Consider the following 17,701-nt stretch of genomic DNA (forward strand, 5'->3'; position numbering starts at 1 on the left):
ATAAACTGGTTTGTCTGAGTCTTCTATCAAAAGTTACAGCTATTTATATGAAGTTGTACAAAAACGCTTTCTTTCGCCAAGACAGTGCGTTTCTCACTGTTACATGCATTTGAATGGGGAACTCGACCGAAACAAAGTATAGGTTTTCATTATGTGTATACCTTGAAAATCTTAGCTCCAACAGCTGCAAATCCTGTTTTCCCAGCACGGGGACCTTGAGTTCTATAAGATAAAGCCATAAACTGGTTTGTCTGAGTCTTCTATCAAAAGTTACAGCTATTTATATGAAGTTGTACAAAAACGCTTTCTTTCGCCAAGACAATGCGTTTCTCACTGTTACATGCATTTGAATGGGGAACTCGACCGAAACAAAGTATAGGTTTTCATTATGTGTATAACTTGGAAATCTTAGCTCAAACAGCTGCAAATCCTGTTTTCCCAGCACGGGGACCTTGAGTTCTATAAGATAAAGCCATAAACATGTTTGTCTGAGTCTTCTATCAAAAGTTACAGCTATTTATATGAAGTTGTACAAAAACGCTTTCTTTCGCCAAGACAGTGCGTTTCTCACTGTTACATGCATTTGAATGGGGAACTCGACCGAAACAAAGTATAGGTTTTCATTATGTGTATAACTTGAAAATCTTAGCTCCAACAGCTGCAAATCCTGTTTTCCCAGCACGGGGACCTTGAGTTCTATAAGATAAAGCCATAAACATGTTTGTCTGAGTCTTCTATCAAAAGTTACAGCGATTTATATGAAGTTGTTCAAAAACGCATTATTTCGCCAAGACAATGCGTTTCTCACTGTTACATGCATTTGAATGGGGAACTCGACCGAAACAAAGTATAGGTTTTCATTATGTGTATAACTTGAAAATCTTAGCTCAAACAGCTGCAAATCCTGTTTTCCCAGCACGGGGACCTTGAGTTCTATAAGATAAAGCCATAAACATGTGTATCCGAGTCTTCTATCAAAAGTTACAGCTATTTATATGAAGTTGTACAAAAACGCTTTCTTTCGCCAAGACAGTGCGTTTCTCACTGTTACATGCATTTGAATGGGGAACTCGCCTGAAACAAAGTATAGGTTTTCATTATGTGTATAACTTGGAAATCTTAGCTCCAACAGCTGCAAATCCTGTTTTCCCAGCACGGGGACCTTGAGTTCTATAAGATAAAGCCATAAACATGTTTGTCTGAGTCTTCTATCAAAAGTTACAGCTATTTATATGAAGTTGTACAAAAACGCTTTCTTTCGCCAAGACAGTGCGTTTCTCACTGTTACATGCATTTGAATGGGGAACTCGACCGAAACAAAGTATAGGTTTTCATTATGTGTATAACTTGAAAATCTTAGCTCCAACAGCTGCAAATCCTGTTTTCCTAGCACGGGGATATTGAGTTCTATAAGATAAAGCCATAAACATGTTTGTCTGAGTCTTCTATCAAAAGTTACAGCTATTTATATGAAGTTGTACAAAAACGCTTTCTTTCGCCAAGACAGTGCGTTTCTCACTGTTACATGCATTTGAATGGGGAACTCGACCGAAACAAAGTATAGGTTTTCATTATGTGTATAACTTGGAAATCTTAGCTCCAACAGCTGCAAAACCTGTTTTCCCAGCACGGGGACCTTGAGTTCTATAAGATAAAGCCATAAACATGTTTGTCTGAGTCTTCTATCAAAAGTTACAGCTATTTATATGAAGTTGTACAAAAACGCTTTCTTTCGCCAAGACAGTGCGTTTCTCACTGTTACATGCATTTGAATGGGAAACTCACCTGAAACAAAGTATAGGTTTTCATTATGTGTATAACTTGAAAATCTTAGCTCAAACAGCTGCAAATCCTGTTTTCCCAGCACGGGGACCTTGAGTTCTATAAGATAAAGCCATAAACATGTGTATCCGAGTCTTCTATCAAAAGTTACAGCGATTTATATGAAGTTGTACAAAAACGCTTTCTTTCGCCAAGACAGTGCGTTTCTCACTGTTACATGCATTTGAATGGGGAACTCGACCGAAACAAAGTATAGGTTTTCATTATGTGTATAACTTGAAAATCTTAGCTCCAACAGCTGCAAATCCTGTTTTCCCAGCACGGGGATATTGAGTTCTATAAGATAAAGCCATAAACATGTTTGTCTGAGTCTTCTATCAAAAGTTACAGCTATTTATATGAAGTTGTACAAAAACGCTTTCTTTCGCCAAGACAGTGCGTTTCTCACTGTTACATGCATTTGAATGGGGAACTCGACCGAAACAAAGTATAGGTTTTCATTATGTGTATAACTTGAAAATATTAGCTCAAACAGCTGCAAAACCTGTTTTCCCAGCACGGGGACCTTGAGTTCTATAAGATAAAGCCATAAACATGTGTATCCGAGTCTTCTATCAAAAGTTACAGCGATTTATATGAAGTTGTACAAAAACGCTTTCTTTCGCCAAGACAGTGCGTTTCTCACTGTTACATGCATTTGAATGGGGAACTCGACCGAAACAAAGTATAGGTTTTCATTATGTGTATAACTTGGAAATCTTAGCTCCAACAGCTGCAAAACCTGTTTTCCCAGCACGGGGACCTTGAGTTCTATAAGATAAAGCCATAAACATGTGTATCCGAGTCTTCTATCAAAAGTTACAGCGATTTATATGAAGTTGTACAAAAACGCTTTCTTTCGCCAAGACAGTGCGTTTCTCACTGTTACATGCATTTGAATGGGGAACTCGACCGAAACAAAGTATAGGTTTTCATTATGTGTATAACTTGGAAATCTTAGCTCCAACAGCTGCTAATCCTGTTTTCCCAGCACGGGGACCTTGAGTTCTATAAGATAAAGCCATAAACATGTTTGTCTGAGTCTTCTATCAAAAGTTACAGCTATTTATATGAAGTTGTACAAAAACGCTTTCTTTCGCCAAGACAGTGCGTTTCTCACTGTTACATGCATTTGAATGGGGAACTCGACCGAAACAAAGTATAGGTTTTCATTATGTGTATAACTTGAAAATCTTAGCTCAAACAGCTGCAAATCCTGTTTTCCCAGCACGGGGACCTTGAGTTCTATAAGATAAAGCCATAAACATGTGTATCCGAGTCTTCTATCAAAAGTTACAGCTATTTATATGAAGTTGTACAAAAACGCTTTCTTTAGCCAAGACAGTGCGTTTCTCACTGTTACATGCATTTGAATGGGGAACTCGACCGAAACAAAGTATAGGTTTTCATTATGTGTATACCTTGAAAATCTTAGCTCCAACAGCTGCAAATCCTGTTTGCCCAGCACGGGGACCTTGAGTTCTATAAGATAAAGCCATAAACATGTTTGTCTGAGTCTTCTATCAAAAGTTACAGCTATTTATATGAAGTTGTACAAAAACGCTTTATTTCGCCAAGACAGTGCGTTTCTCACTGTTACATGCATTTGAATGGGAAACTCACCTGAAACAAAGTATAGGTTTTCATTATGTGTATAACTTGAAAATCTTAGCTCAAACAGCTGCAAATCCTGTTTTCCCAGCACGGGGACCTTGAGTTCTATAAGATAAAGCCATAAACATGTGTATCCGAGTCTTCTATCAAAAGTTACAGCTATTTATATGAAGTTGTACAAAAACGCTTTCTTTAGCCAAGACAGTGCGTTTCTCACTGTTACATGCATTTGAATGGGGAACTCGACCGAAACAAAGTATAGGTTTTCATTATGTGTATACCTTGAAAATCTTAGCTCCAACAGCTGCAAATCCTGTTTGCCCAGCACGGGGACCTTGAGTTCTATAAGATAAAGCCATAAACATGTTTGTCTGAGTCTTCTATCAAAAGTTACAGCTATTTATATGAAGTTGTACAAAAACGCTTTCTTTCGCCAAGACAATGCGTTTCTCACTGTTACATGCATTTGAATGGGGAACTCGACCGAAACAAAGTATAGGTTTTCATTATGTGTATAACTTGGAAATCTTAGCTCAAACAGCTGCAAATCCTGTTTTCCCAGCACGGGGACCTTGAGTTCTATAAGATAAAGCCATAAACATGTTTGTCTGAGTCTTCTATCAAAAGTTACAGCTATTTATATGAAGTTGTACAAAAACGCTTTCTTTCGCCAAGACAGTGCGTTTCTCACTGTTACATGCATTTGAATGGGGAACTGACCGAAACAAAGTATAGGTTTTCATTATGTGTATAACTTGGAAATCTTAGCTCCAACAGCTGCAAATCCTGTTTTCCCAGCACGGGGACCTTGAGTTCTATAAGATAAAGCCATAAACATGTTTGTCTGAGTCTTCTATCAAAAGTTACAGCTATTTATATGAAGTTGTACAAAAACGCTTTCTTTCGCCAAGACAGTGCGTTTCTCACTGTTACATGCATTTGAATGGGGAACTCGACCGAAACAAAGTATAGGTTTTCATTATGTGTATAACTTGAAAATCTTAGCTCCAACAGCTGCAAATCCTGTTTTCCCAGCACGGGGACCTTGAGTTCTATAAGATAAAGCCATAAACATGTTTGTCTGAGTCTTCTATCAAAAGTTACAGCGATTTATATGAAGTTGTTCAAAAACGCATTATTTCGCCAAGACAATGCGTTTCTCACTGTTACATGCATTTGAATGGGGAACTCGACCGAAACAAAGTATAGGTTTTCATTATGTGAATAACTTGGAAATCTTAGCTCAAACAGCTGCAAAACCTGTTTGCCCAGCACGGGGACCTTGAGTTCTATAAGATAAAGCCATAAACATGTGTATCCGAGTCTTCTATCAAAAGTTACAGCTATTTATATGAAGTTGTACAAAAACGCTTTCTTTCGCCAAGACAGTGCGTTTCTCACTGTTACATGCATTTGAATGGGGAACTCGACCGAAACAAAGTATAGGTTTTCATTATGTGTATAACTTGGAAATCTTAGCTCACACAGCTGCAAAATCTGTTTGCCCAGCATGGGGATATTGAATTCTATAAGATAAAACCATAAATACGTAAATCTGAGCCTTCTATCAAAAGTTACAGCTGTCTTCATGAAGCTGTACAAAAACACTTTATTTCGCCGAGACAGTGCGTTTCTGACTATTACATGCATTTGAATGCAGTTCTCGCACGAAACAAAGTATAGGTTTTCATTATGTGAATAACTCGAAAATCTTAGCTCAAACCTGTTTGCTCAACAGGGGGATACTGAATATTATAAGATAAAGCCATAACTACGTAAATCTGAATCTTCTATCAAAAGTTACAGCTAACTTCATGAAGTTGTACAAAAAGGCTTTATTTTGCAAAGATAGTGCGTTTCTGACTATTACATGCGAGACATGTGTCTCTTTACTGTGTTTAAGACACTTTACAGGTCCCTCCCCTAATGAAGAGTAGTGAGCAGCTGATTGGACCATGGAACAGGTGACCACCTTCAAAAAGCCGCTCTGACAGCTCCAGAGGGGAGAGAGAGAGAGAGTGTGTGCAACGAGCGAGTAGCCTGACAGCCGTCGCGGTCCTGACCATGGTTTTCCCAGCCTGTGCTTATCTTGTGTATTTGTGTGAGGGTGAATTGTAAAAGCCGCTCCTAGTGCATTAGCTGAGAGCTTAGGCACTCGTGGGCTGAAGCGGAAGGGGTGAGCTGCCTTTTCTTTTGGAATCGTTTTCTCCTGTTTTCTTGGTCAGGGAGCGAGGGATAGCTCTGTCATTTGTTTGTTCTTTTTCTTTCCTAGGGTTTAGTTAGTCTTTTCTGGTGGGTCTTAGTTGGTTTTGTTTATTATTTTGGCCTGGGCTCACCCTGGAGCTATGCTTCTTGTCCTTAAATAAAATCACCTTTTTTTACTCACAACTGGTTTGGATGTTTGGCTTGGGAACCAGGGCGGGGATTTGTCTCTCTCTCCTCCAACCTTATGTGCGTCCCTACACGCCTAGATTAGGGGCGTAACATAAATGGAGTTCTCACACGAAACAAAGTATAGCTTTTTATTATGTGTATAACTTGAGAATCTTAGCTCAAACAGCTGCAAATCCTGTTTTCCCAGCACGGGGACCTTGAGTTCTATAAGATAAAGCCATAAATACGTATATCTGAGTTTCCTATCAAAAGTTACAGCTGTCTTCATGAAGTTGTAAACCCTTTTATTTGAATGGAGTTCTCGCACGAAACAAAGTATAGGCTTTCATTTTTTCAATAACTGGAAGCTCTTGGCTCAAACAGCTGCAAAACCTGTTTCCCCAGCACGGAGATGCTGAATTGTATAAGGCAAAGCCATATTGATGTGTGTCTGAGCCTCCTATCAAAAGTTACAGGTAACTTCATGAAGCTGTACAAAAACACTTTATTTCGCCGAGACCGTGCGTTTCTGACTATTACATGCATTTGAATGGAGTTCTCGCACGAAACAAAGTATAGGTTTTCATCTTGTGAATAACTTGAAAATCTTAGCTCACATAGCTTTAAAACTGTTTGCTCAACACGGGGATATTGAATTTGATAAGATAAAGCCATAAATACGCATATCTGAGTCTCCTATCAAAAGTTAGAGCTGTCTTCATGAAGTTGTAAACGCTTTATTTCGCCAAGACAGTGCGTTTCTGACTATTACATGCATTTGAATGGAGTTGTCGCACGAAAAAAAGTATAGGTATTCATTTTGTGAATAACTTGAAAATCTTAGATCAAACAGCTGCAAAACCTGTTTGCTCAACACGGGGATATCGAACTTTATAAGATAAAGCCATAAATATGTTTATATGCGTCTTCTATCAAAAGTTACAGCTGTCTTGAATGAAAGCATTATAGCAGCTTACCTCGATCATGTGGTAGAACAGACACATGGGCCACCTACGTGTCCTTCTACGGCAGGAGTAGTTGCCACAAACCTGCAAAACAAAAAGAAATGATCAGGTGACATGAACAGATTTATACAGCCATAAGCAAGAGATTCTTCCTGCCTGTGGGCGTCAAACTGGACCCCCCCTCCTTACTGTAACTATCAGTGCTCAATAAGACAACCTTTTTTCCTTTTTTCTTTGCTTGGGGATGTAGGAAACCACAGCCTTGCCCCCCCCCCCTAGCGACCTGGACGGGAGAGACGCTCATCGAATCTTACTGCCCGATTAATTTGCTCAAATCTCTTTTTTTTTTTTTTGACATGGTAGCATGAAACAGAAGAGCCCTGTCTCCCCATTTCACAGGCTTGTTGTCGTTTCATGTTGACACCTGTACAGGCCAGCCAGCATCACAAGCCCCATGTAAGCCTCATCTATGTCCTTCCAGTCTTTTACTGACCTGTTGCCCCTGCAGGTTGGTGAAATGCAGGATTAGCTGCCTAATGTCCTCTGCAAAAAAAAGATGGAAAGTGCTCACAGGGCTGCTGATCCTATACGAATTGCATAATGGGTTGGTCCTGGGGTTAAAATGGGGGGAGGAAAAAATGGCAGGACCTCTTCGTGTGTGGGTTGCCACATGATTTCTCCATTTTTAGATCTCCACTGGCCATCCTCCAGTCTTGTCTCTTCCTCCTGCTCTTCTTCCTCCTTCTCCTTCTCCTCCTCCGCACATGAGCTGCAAAGTTCCTCGGTGCCTGGCAAAAATTCTTCTTCGCTGTCAGAAGTATCTCCACTGCTTGTGGAGAGTGCAAAACTGCAGCAACAGCCTCCTCTAAACTGAGTGCACGCTTCATTGTGTCTGTGCAGAAATGACCACTCAGACCAGGCTGCAAAGTATTTTCATAGACTTCAAAGGTGCACCTGAATAAACATGCTATACCATACATCCAATAAGAGAGAGGAGGCACACTCTTGATCAAGAAAAAACATAAGCGCACGCCTTTGATCTCTCCCCTCCCCTCTCTCTCTCTTTCTCTCTCTCTCTCTCTCTCTCTCTCTTTCTCTCTCTCTCTCTCTCTCTCTCTCTCTCTCTCTCACACACACACACACACACACATGCACATACATACATACACACACAATACCATTTTATGGTGGTTAGCTGTTTTATTGTCATGCATTTTACAAGGTAAGATAACCATGTCCTGCATTCAAAACCACTGAAAATGTCTATGGTGGTGCTGTGCCTAATATTGTGCTGGTGTATGCTTGGGTAATCGCACAGCTAGCGACTGGGTGACTTTATTCACCCGCTTCGGCTGTTGTCAGTCCATATCCCCTAGATATGGACCATCTCCTGCTAGATTGTTCAGAAGGTTGTTATCATCCATCCAGATGGAGGATCACTAACAGGAGCGTGGGAAGACTCCAGAATCCACTCTGGCTGCAATCCGGTGGATACAGCAGTGTGTACAGGTAAGACCGTTTAAACGGACAGCATTTATAGAATGACTATTAAAAGTCAGACCAGCGAGTGTCAATAATGTTAATGTGGTTATGTTAGTAATACACCGAGTGCTAATATAACAGCTTTAAGATGCATTTGTAGATGTTATTACGTGTTTTACCGTCTTTATGGTGCTAGCTTAAAGTTACGGTGTAAACGTTAGCTTATATTGGAATAAAGCTGTTACTGTTTAAACGATGTTAGCACAGAAATATTAGCTTCTGTCATGACTGACGAAGTTACTAGTTAATAAAGTTTCCAGTAAAGTGTTTAATCGCAGCCACAGACTGACAGCAAATATCTCGATTAGCTTCAGTGCATCTGTAATAAATATGTGCAAGTTTCAGTGCTTCGTTTAAACTGTATGATACTTATACTGACCCAGGGTCAGTGTAAAATACAATCCTAGCTGTGTGAACAAAGCCTGGCTCCTTTAATCCTGCATGAAAAACCTCAGGATGCAGGCTATTATTACTCTTTCCTGCTGGCACACCTGTCACACCTGAGAGTCAGCTAGAAACTTACAGTGACGTGGACATCATGCAAAGACTGCCAGACTCTGTAATACTGCAAATGATCAGTGACTCAAGTTAACACTAAACTTTAAACGGTACCTCTGTGTCTCTGTGTGCTGAACATTTAGGATTGAGTCAGGCTGCATCTGTGTTAGTCCTCTGACAGACTGGTGACCTGTCCAGGTGTGCTCTACCTATGACTACTGGGACAGGCTCTAGCTCCTGTAATAGAAATTTTATGTTATTCTCATTTAAAGCATTTAAGTGCTTATGCATATGCTTAGTTGTGACACTGTTATAGACTGTTCAATGAAAGTTTCTAAAACTAGATGAACTTACTTCAGCAGTTTGAGAAAACAACTCCCTTTACAGGTGCTGATAACGTCAAGGGCACAAAACAGCATAACCATTGATCCGTTAGGTTTCATAGCGAGACACGTGAAGTGGCAGAGCTGACATGACTGAACTGTGATGTTTGATGTGTGTTTGCTCTCCTGTGCACAGTAATAAATAGCATGATCACAGCTCTTTCTGTGTTGCAGACTTTATTTAAAAAATTCCATGACATCTACTATAACTGAACCAACCTGGTGCTCTTCATTTATGGAGGCTGTTGAGTCTGAATGTTGGATGTTGTGTATCTCGTGTTCTCTGGGCTTTGTTGTCCTCAGTCTTTTTGCAGGATCAGAAAACAAAACCGGGAGGCGCGTAAATGTTTCTTCTCCATGATGTTTCTTCAAATGTTTCTTCTGGATGATGATATGACCGTGACACGGGATGCCACCTTTGGTCTTGTGACGAAGCAAAGCTCAGGAAGAAGTGTGATTAAATGGTACCCACATGTTGAGAAGGATGTACAGGGCACCTGCAGCCAAATCCAAGCTTCAGCTTAGTTGTAGTTGCAGAATGCTATAGGACTGAGACATCTAAGGCATCAAATGTTTGATTAAACGGATGAAAAAGAGAAGTTTTTTCCCTATAATTATCACTTCTTAAAATCTGTAGCAACTTCAAGTCTGTCAGCATGCTGAGCATGCTCAGAATGTGACAATATATTTTTGTTCAATATTTAATTTCTTTCAGTTGCAATTGTTAAATGAAAAAATATATATTCTTATAATTTAGCAAACAAATTTATCAAAAAAAAAAATACATATATCTGTATTGGTTTTAGTGAATTAATTTGACACCTGTATTGAAAATACCATATTGTATTCATACAGAATCAGTATGGTATCATTGTTTGTCTGTTCACTGATTGTTGAAGCTAAGAGCTACTTTGATCTGTTTAGATCTAAAGTATCCAAAGTTGAGTTCTAATGTTTCGTCACCCCTGTGTGTGTGATATGTGATTTCCTACATGCTGGCAGAGCAGAGCAGCAGTTTGTGCTCACAGATGGTGACGGTGTGGAGAGACGGTGGTATTTCCTCAGAAGAACCAGCAGAGTCACAAAGGACACCAGTCCATCTCACCACCTTGACTTGCTGACTGATGTTCGTCTACACTGCACAGAGGAAATCAACTGACCGAGGTTTGTCCAGTGACGTGTTATGAAATGTATATTTGTTTTATGCTTACAGATATGTTTTTCTTGACAGAGGCTCTGCAGAGGTTAGACAAAGCAGAGAAAACATGTGCTTTACATTTTACTGTGATTTATTGAGATATTTGTTGCCTGATGTTCAGCAGGAATGGAGAAATAGAATCAAAGGGAGATGTTTTTCCTGTTTTTGTAATGATGTAAGTAAATCTTCAATATTATTTATTTGCTTGGTTATATTAGGAGCGTTTCTGAGTGAGGGGGAGAGGAGTCATCATCCAGGTAAAGTGACGTGGATCAGTGGATACACTTGTCTCCCCTTTAAAGGAGACGATCCAAGTCATCCTTAAATGTTAGCGCTTTCAAATACACAAACATTTTTAAAGGACAAAAATGAACATCCAACTTTGACTGTAATACAAAATAAATCTTTGCATGTGTGTTTTCAAACTCTCAGATGGGCAGTATATCAGTCTTGGACTGTCTAACCTGCCGGAGCAGCACTGAATGACCACCGCACGAGCATGTTCCTGCAACATTCAGCATCTGATCCTTCATCTGTGTGCTTCTGCTTTTGGTAAGTAGAGTTACCCAACTCCAGTAACTCTAAACACATGCCATCCATTTCTAACGGCCTGGTTACTTCCTGTCAGTTACTTTAGAAACCATGTGGTCACCTGACCTAACACTGTTTCTTCTTCTTCTCCTTAATGTTGAAGTGTCAAATGTCAAACAGCTGGAGAGGAAACTACACCAGTGTACTGGGATGTTTCAGCAACACGTGCCAGATGCTGTTCCTTCATGGTGACATCACCAGAGACAGTCCCGCCCACCTCAGGACCCATTGATTATGATGATCTGATCCATCAAACCCCCAGCAGGTGAACTTTATTCATGACATAACACCGCAACAATGTAAAAAATTAAACAGCAACAGTCTAAATGTAAAGTGCATTCTAAAGTCCTCTTCAATAAATTGTATGCAAAGAGTCATTCAGGTCACTACAGAACCCAGAGTCTTCATCATTAAATCTCTGGTTGCTTCATTTTTTCTATCCTGTTCTGTTTGCCCAGCACGGGGATATTGAGTTCTATAAGATAAAGCCATAAACATGTTTGTCTGAGTCTTCTATCAAAAGTTACAGCGATTTATATGAAGTTGTTCAAAAACGCTTTATTTCGCCAAGACAATGCGTTTCTCACTGTTACATGCATTTGAATGGGAAACTCGCCTGAGACAAAGTATAGTTTTCATTATGTGAATAATTTTAAAATCTTAGCTCAAACGGCTGCAAAACCTGTTTGCCCAGCACGGGGACATTGAGTTCTATAAGATAAAGTCATGAATACGTATATCTGAATCTTCTATCAAAAGTTACAGCTATTTATATGAAGTTGTACAAAAACGCTTTATTTTGTCAAGACAGTGGGTTTTAGAGTCTTCATCATTAAATCTCTGGTTGCTTCATTTTTTCTATCCTATATCAGATATTTTAAAGGTTAGCTTAGGTAAAGTTCCATTCTCATGGTGAGGCAAAGTGCTTTATGTGTGTGTGTGCGTGTCATGAACGGCTATAAAAGGCCTATAATTAAAGAACAAAGCGGGGTTTGAGTTCGAGTTGCGGCAGACTGTCACTACTTGTAAATGGAACGCAGCCTTCCTACGGCGGACAGCTAATAACAGGAATCGGACGCGGTCCAGCCAAGTCCACAGCAACCACCATAGCAACCGCCTAGCATGACCTTAAAAACATATTCTGTCTTCATAACTATCAAAATCGTGAAATGATTTGCAAAGTGTGAAAGTGTTACAGCTGCAGAGAGCTATGGCGGTATCTATGGAAGCTGTTTACATAGCTAATAATATACGATGTAACCATGGAGACAGTCAGTCACTTGAGCTAGCGGTGCATGTTTACTACAGTGAATAAGGTGATTGAGTGCACAGCGTCCACACTCTGCAGGGGGTAAAGACATTACTTCAATATTGTTTTATATTGATATATATTAGCCTTCTGTTGACCATCACCTCAGGTTCACCATTACAGTTTCAGATTACAGATGCACACTGTCTAAACACATTCAAAAACTCATGTCTCAGAAATAAGCACAGCTGTTCATGTTTGTCATTAGAGTTTTATTTGTAAGAAAATTATGAACTTCATATTGTGCATTAAATAAAAGAACATTTCACAACTCTGAGTCAACAGAAACAGGTAACAGAAATGTCTCTAATGTGTACAGTGTAGTGTAAGCATTAAAAGATCATAAAGGAAAAACTAACATTTATGTGAAACTAATTGTAATAAAAAATGAGCAGGTGCTTTATAGATTTAAAAGAAAGAATCTGAAAACAACACTTTTTTGGTCTAAGTGATCAAAGTAGAAAACAGAACTGATGTTCAAGAACAAACCGTAGCTGCACTAATATTACACATCTCGATCGTTGTACTGAACAGACATGTTGCTTTTAAAACCACATGCAGTGTGTGACCATGACTGTTCACTGAGACCATGAACGCCACTTCGCTGAACATTCTTCTTCTTCTTCTTGCCATTAAATTGGAAGCAGAAGCAGCACGAGCTGATTTGATCTACTGAAAGGAAAAAGCAGAACATCTGAGTTGAAACCAGTCAGCTGAAATCATTAAGACAGGAACAAATTCAATGCAGTGTCTCAAGTGGCTTAGCCTGTTACAACTGTTGATACAAGCTAAATACGGTTAACACACAGTGTCAGGGAGCTCCAGTGTGGGAACTAGTGGCTTTAGGTTTGTAGTCATTTAACTTTCATCCATTCATTCATTTAATTCAGGAGGAAGAAATTCCAGGTTGGTGCAGGCTGGTTACATGCATTTGGTCCCATGCTGTCTTTAATTAAATGACTTGGTTCATTTTATGGCTGGGCTGTATGTGGGGTTATATCATGTTATTTGGGCAGGAGTACCTGTCCCCTGTTAGACTTAGAAAGTTTCTCCATAAGTAGAGTTTCTAACTCTTCTAGCACATCTGTGGTTGACAGCTTTTTGGTGGCTCTTTTTACCCCACACTGGTTGTGAGTGTGTAAATAGCCCCACTAGTTATTTTGGGTTGCAGTTAACTAGGGAGGAAGGGGTGGGTATGCCATGATTAGGTGAATAACAATTATATGTGATACATAAATTTCACAATGCATGCATATATCTCTATCAATTAAACCTGGCCTGAGGGCTGCCATTTTTTACATTCAGTTATTTCTCTTAGAAATGTTGGAACTAAATAATGAATGTGTTACAGTTAAAGTGAAACACTGGTCAGTGTAAATGGCTCATTGGGACACAGAAACCTTTAAATTAAACCTGATATCTAGTGTCAAACAATATCAAAGCTGTAAAAGATGTTTACATTCAGAATTTATAAAACTATGATTGTAAATAAATTCAAACAAGTGAGCTTTTCTCTTTGTGCTGAATATCAACACTGTGGTTTCTTAGACTGTAAGCTTTACTTTAGTGCAACCAGTTGCAGAAGCTGCCACTCCAAATGTCTTTTGATAACAAGAAAAAAATACCTTTTCAGTACACGGCCTGAAGTTCTTCTCCGACATCTTCTGCAATCGGCTTTGTCTGCTGGTTTGAAGACAATAAACCACAAAAAAGATGATTTAGTCACTTTGTCTGCGTCATGCAGCTCGAATGTGTCGTGTAACGATGTTGAATAGCCGTCGTTATCCCTCTGCTTTGAGCCTTTTATCAAAAGTTACAGCTAACTTCATGAAGTTGTACAAAAAGGCTTCATTTCGCCGAGACAGTGCGTTTCTGACTATTACATGCATTTGAATGGAGTTCTTGCACGAAACAAAGTATAAGTTTTCATTATGTGAATAACTTGTATTTTACACTGACCCTGGGTCAGTATCAACTTCATGAAGACAGCTGTAACTTTTGATAGAGGACTCACACACACACATATTTATGGCTTTGCCTTATAGAATTCAGCATCTCCGTGCTGAGGAAATAGGTTTTGAGCTAAGATTTTCAAGTTATTCACAAATTGAAAACCTATACTTTGTGTCGGGCGAGAACTCCATTCAAATGCATGTAATAGCGAGAAACGCACTAACGTGGTGAAATAAAGCGTTTTTCCATAAACTTCATAAAGACAGCTGTAAATTTTGAGAGAAGACTCACACACACATTGGGGGGATATTGAAGTCTATAAGATAAAGCCATGAATATGTTTGTCTGAGTCTTCTATCAAAAGTTACAGCAAGCTCTATGAAGTTGATGAGAAACGCGTTTCTCACTGTTACATGCATTTGAATTTGGTTCTTGCCCGACACAAAGTATAGGTTTTAATTTGTGAATAACTTGAAAATCTTAGCTCAAACAGCTGCAAAACCTATTTCCTGAGCACTGAGATGCTGAATTCTATAAGGCAAAGCCATAAATATGTGTGTGTGATTCTTCTATCAACAGTTACAGCTGTCTTCTTGAAGTTGATACTGACCCAGGGTCAGTGTAAAATACAATCCTAGCTGTGTGAACAAAGCTTGGCTCCTTTAATCCTGCATGACAAACCTCAGGATGCAGGTTATTATTACTCTTTCCTGCTGGCACACCTGAGAGTCAGCTAGAAACTTACAGTGACGTGGACATCATGCAAAGACTGCCAGACTCTGTAATACTGTGAATGATCAGTGACTCAAGTTAACACTAAACTTTAAACAGTACCTCTGTGTCTCTGTGTGCTGAACATTTAGGATTGAGTCTGCATTGACTTTATTTATTGAGACTTTAATGTGCTAAAAGCAGGTTGAAGACAGCTCAGAAACATTTGAAGATTAAAATTTAGCATTATGGCTGCTGGTGGTTTGTAAAGCCTATACTCAGCTGTAGTTTTTGTTACTAATTTATGTTTGTTGTTGTTTAACACAGATTTCAGAAGAGCAAATATGCTTAATAGTTTAACTAGATTTCATTTGTCAGTGTGGGACTGCTGAGTCACCTGAAGAACTCATTTCATTCATTCTCCACATGATGTTCATATACAGAAATGTTTCACAGGAACTGGTTCCTCCCAAACTGTGAACTAGTGTGTTTCCATAGATTATCTCTGTATGAATGTACTTTTAAATGAAGGCAAGTGTTTGTCCTTTTTTGTTCCTCAGTTACAGTACGTGATATCTTGATATCAGGCGGTCAACACTGGGGGAAGACAAGAAGCAGACGTACTTCCAAGAGGGAGCTGCAGTGACGACACAGCCAGGTCACTGAGGTCAGAGGTCAGAATCTGAAACAGCTCAGGTTTATATTTTAGGGGTTATAAAAAATCAAAATGTATTTATGAAGAAACCTTTAAATAATAGTCATAATTATGATTATTATAAGAAATATCAAACATTTAAGTGGATTTTCTGTTACACATATTGTATTAGCCCTGCAATAAACTGGCAGCCTGTCTTTGTCCTGTATCAGCTGGGATAGGCTTCATCCTCCCGCAACCCTGAATTGTATTCCAATTATGTAATCTGATCATTTACAAACTCAAGGTATCTAATCAAAATGTAAGTAATAATTATAAAATGGGAAAGCAGAAATAAGTGTGACATAAATGTAAATGTGTTAGCTGACATAGAGGACAGCTACATGTAGTCTGAAAAACCTTTGTTGTCAAGTTTGCAGGTATATCAGCACGAGACATTCTTACATAGAAGAGTCTGTTAAAGTCTCTAACTCAGCGAAGCATTATTGGTCCCGTCTGTTTGGATAAATATAGTAAGTTGATGTTTGTCCATTTATTGACACATTTTCTTAAGTGCTTATCCAGTTCAGGATCACAGTGGAGCTGCAGCTGGATATGTTCATTAAATAAACCTTACAACAGTTAACAATAAACCTGCATCCATGTACGTTTTTGTCCACAGGATAAGAAAATCAAACTGGAACACTGTGGAACATGTTAATAAATGTTTGTGTGTTTATGCCTGTGTCTTTCACAGGAGGCGCTGGAAGGTTTCCCTAATAGTTCCTGGTGAATCAAAGCAGAACCATAAAGGTTGCTGGATTGCATGATGGCCTTACCCCTGAGCAGTCATCCTGTTAAAGGAGGAACCAGTTAGAAGCTGTTTTCAAAGTAGCTGAGCAGATTTCATCTCAAGTAAGCGATTAACTGTTTGTTCATCTGTTCTGCCACTTAAAGAGCATTTAAGGACGTCTTTTGAGCGTCCAGCTGAATTAATTCTACTGGCTCTCATGGTCATTTGTTATTATAGACATATTTTTCATGTTCATCCAGCTATTTAGTAAATTCTATCTATTTAGTAATATCCGTCAGCTATAAAATGTAATATAAATATAAAAAATATCTAAATATCTCCTGCACTTTATATTTTAATGATGTAAGTCTGTTATCGTGTTACATTAGCATTCCTCACATATCAATGAGATGCTGTACAGTACAATCCTACTGACGCAGCAGAGGGATAACGACGGCTATTCAACATCGTTACACGACACATTCGAGCTGCATGACACAGACAAAGTGACTAAATCATCTTTTTTATGGTTTATTGTCTTCAAACCAGCAGACAAAGCCGATTGCAGAAGATTTCGGAGAAGAACTTCAGGCCGTGTACTGAAAAGGTATTTTTTTCTTGTTATCAAAAGACATTTGGAGTGGCAGCTTCTGCAACTGGTTGCACTAAAGTAAAGCTTACAGTCTAAGAAACCACAGTGTTGATATTCAGCACAAAGAGAAAAGCTCACTTGTTTGAATTTATTTACAATCATAGTTTTATAAATTCTGAATGTAAACATCTTTTACAGCTTTGATATTGTTTGACACTAGATATCAGGTTTAATTTAAAGGTTTCTGTGTCCCAATGAGCCATTTACACTGACCAGTGTTTCACTTTAACTGTAACACATTCATTATTTAGTTCCAACATTTCTAAGAGAAATAACTGAATGTAAAAAATGGCAGCCCTCAGGCCAGGTTTAATTGATAGAGATATATGCATGCATTGTGAAATTTATGTATCACATATAATTGTTATTCACCTAATCATGGCATACCCACCCCTTCCTCCCTAGTTAACTGCAACCCAAAATAACTAGTGGGGCTATTTACACACTCACAACCAGTGTGGGGTAAAAAGAGCCACCAAAAAGCTGTCAGCCACAGATGTGCTAGAAGAGTTAGAAACTCTACTTATGGAGAAACTTTCTAAGTCTAACAGGGGACAGGTACTCCTGCCCAAATAACATGATATAACCCCACATACAGCCCAGCCATAAAATGAACCAAGTCATTTAATTAAAGACAGCATGGGACCAAATGCATGTAACCAGC

The 17,701-nt window shown here is 39.0% G+C and overlaps 1 long non-coding RNA gene across 1 annotated transcript; it reads left to right on the top strand.

The window, feature by feature from the left end:
• The first annotated feature begins 10,826 nt into the window (after positions 1–10,826).
• Positions 10,827–15,603, top strand: LOC146666498 (uncharacterized). The gene is made up of 3 exons (XR_014912575.1): positions 10,827–10,946; positions 11,089–11,250; positions 15,519–15,603. It is a non-coding gene; the product is annotated as an uncharacterized LOC146666498 (long non-coding RNA).
• The last annotated feature ends 2,098 nt before the right edge of the window (positions 15,604–17,701 follow it).

Source organism: Rhamphochromis longiceps, linkage group LG7 (assembly GCF_057381845.1).
Source record: "Rhamphochromis longiceps isolate RC_006_pf linkage group LG7, R_longiceps_female_GT1.1, whole genome shotgun sequence".
NCBI lineage: Eukaryota > Metazoa > Chordata > Actinopteri > Cichliformes > Cichlidae > Rhamphochromis > Rhamphochromis longiceps.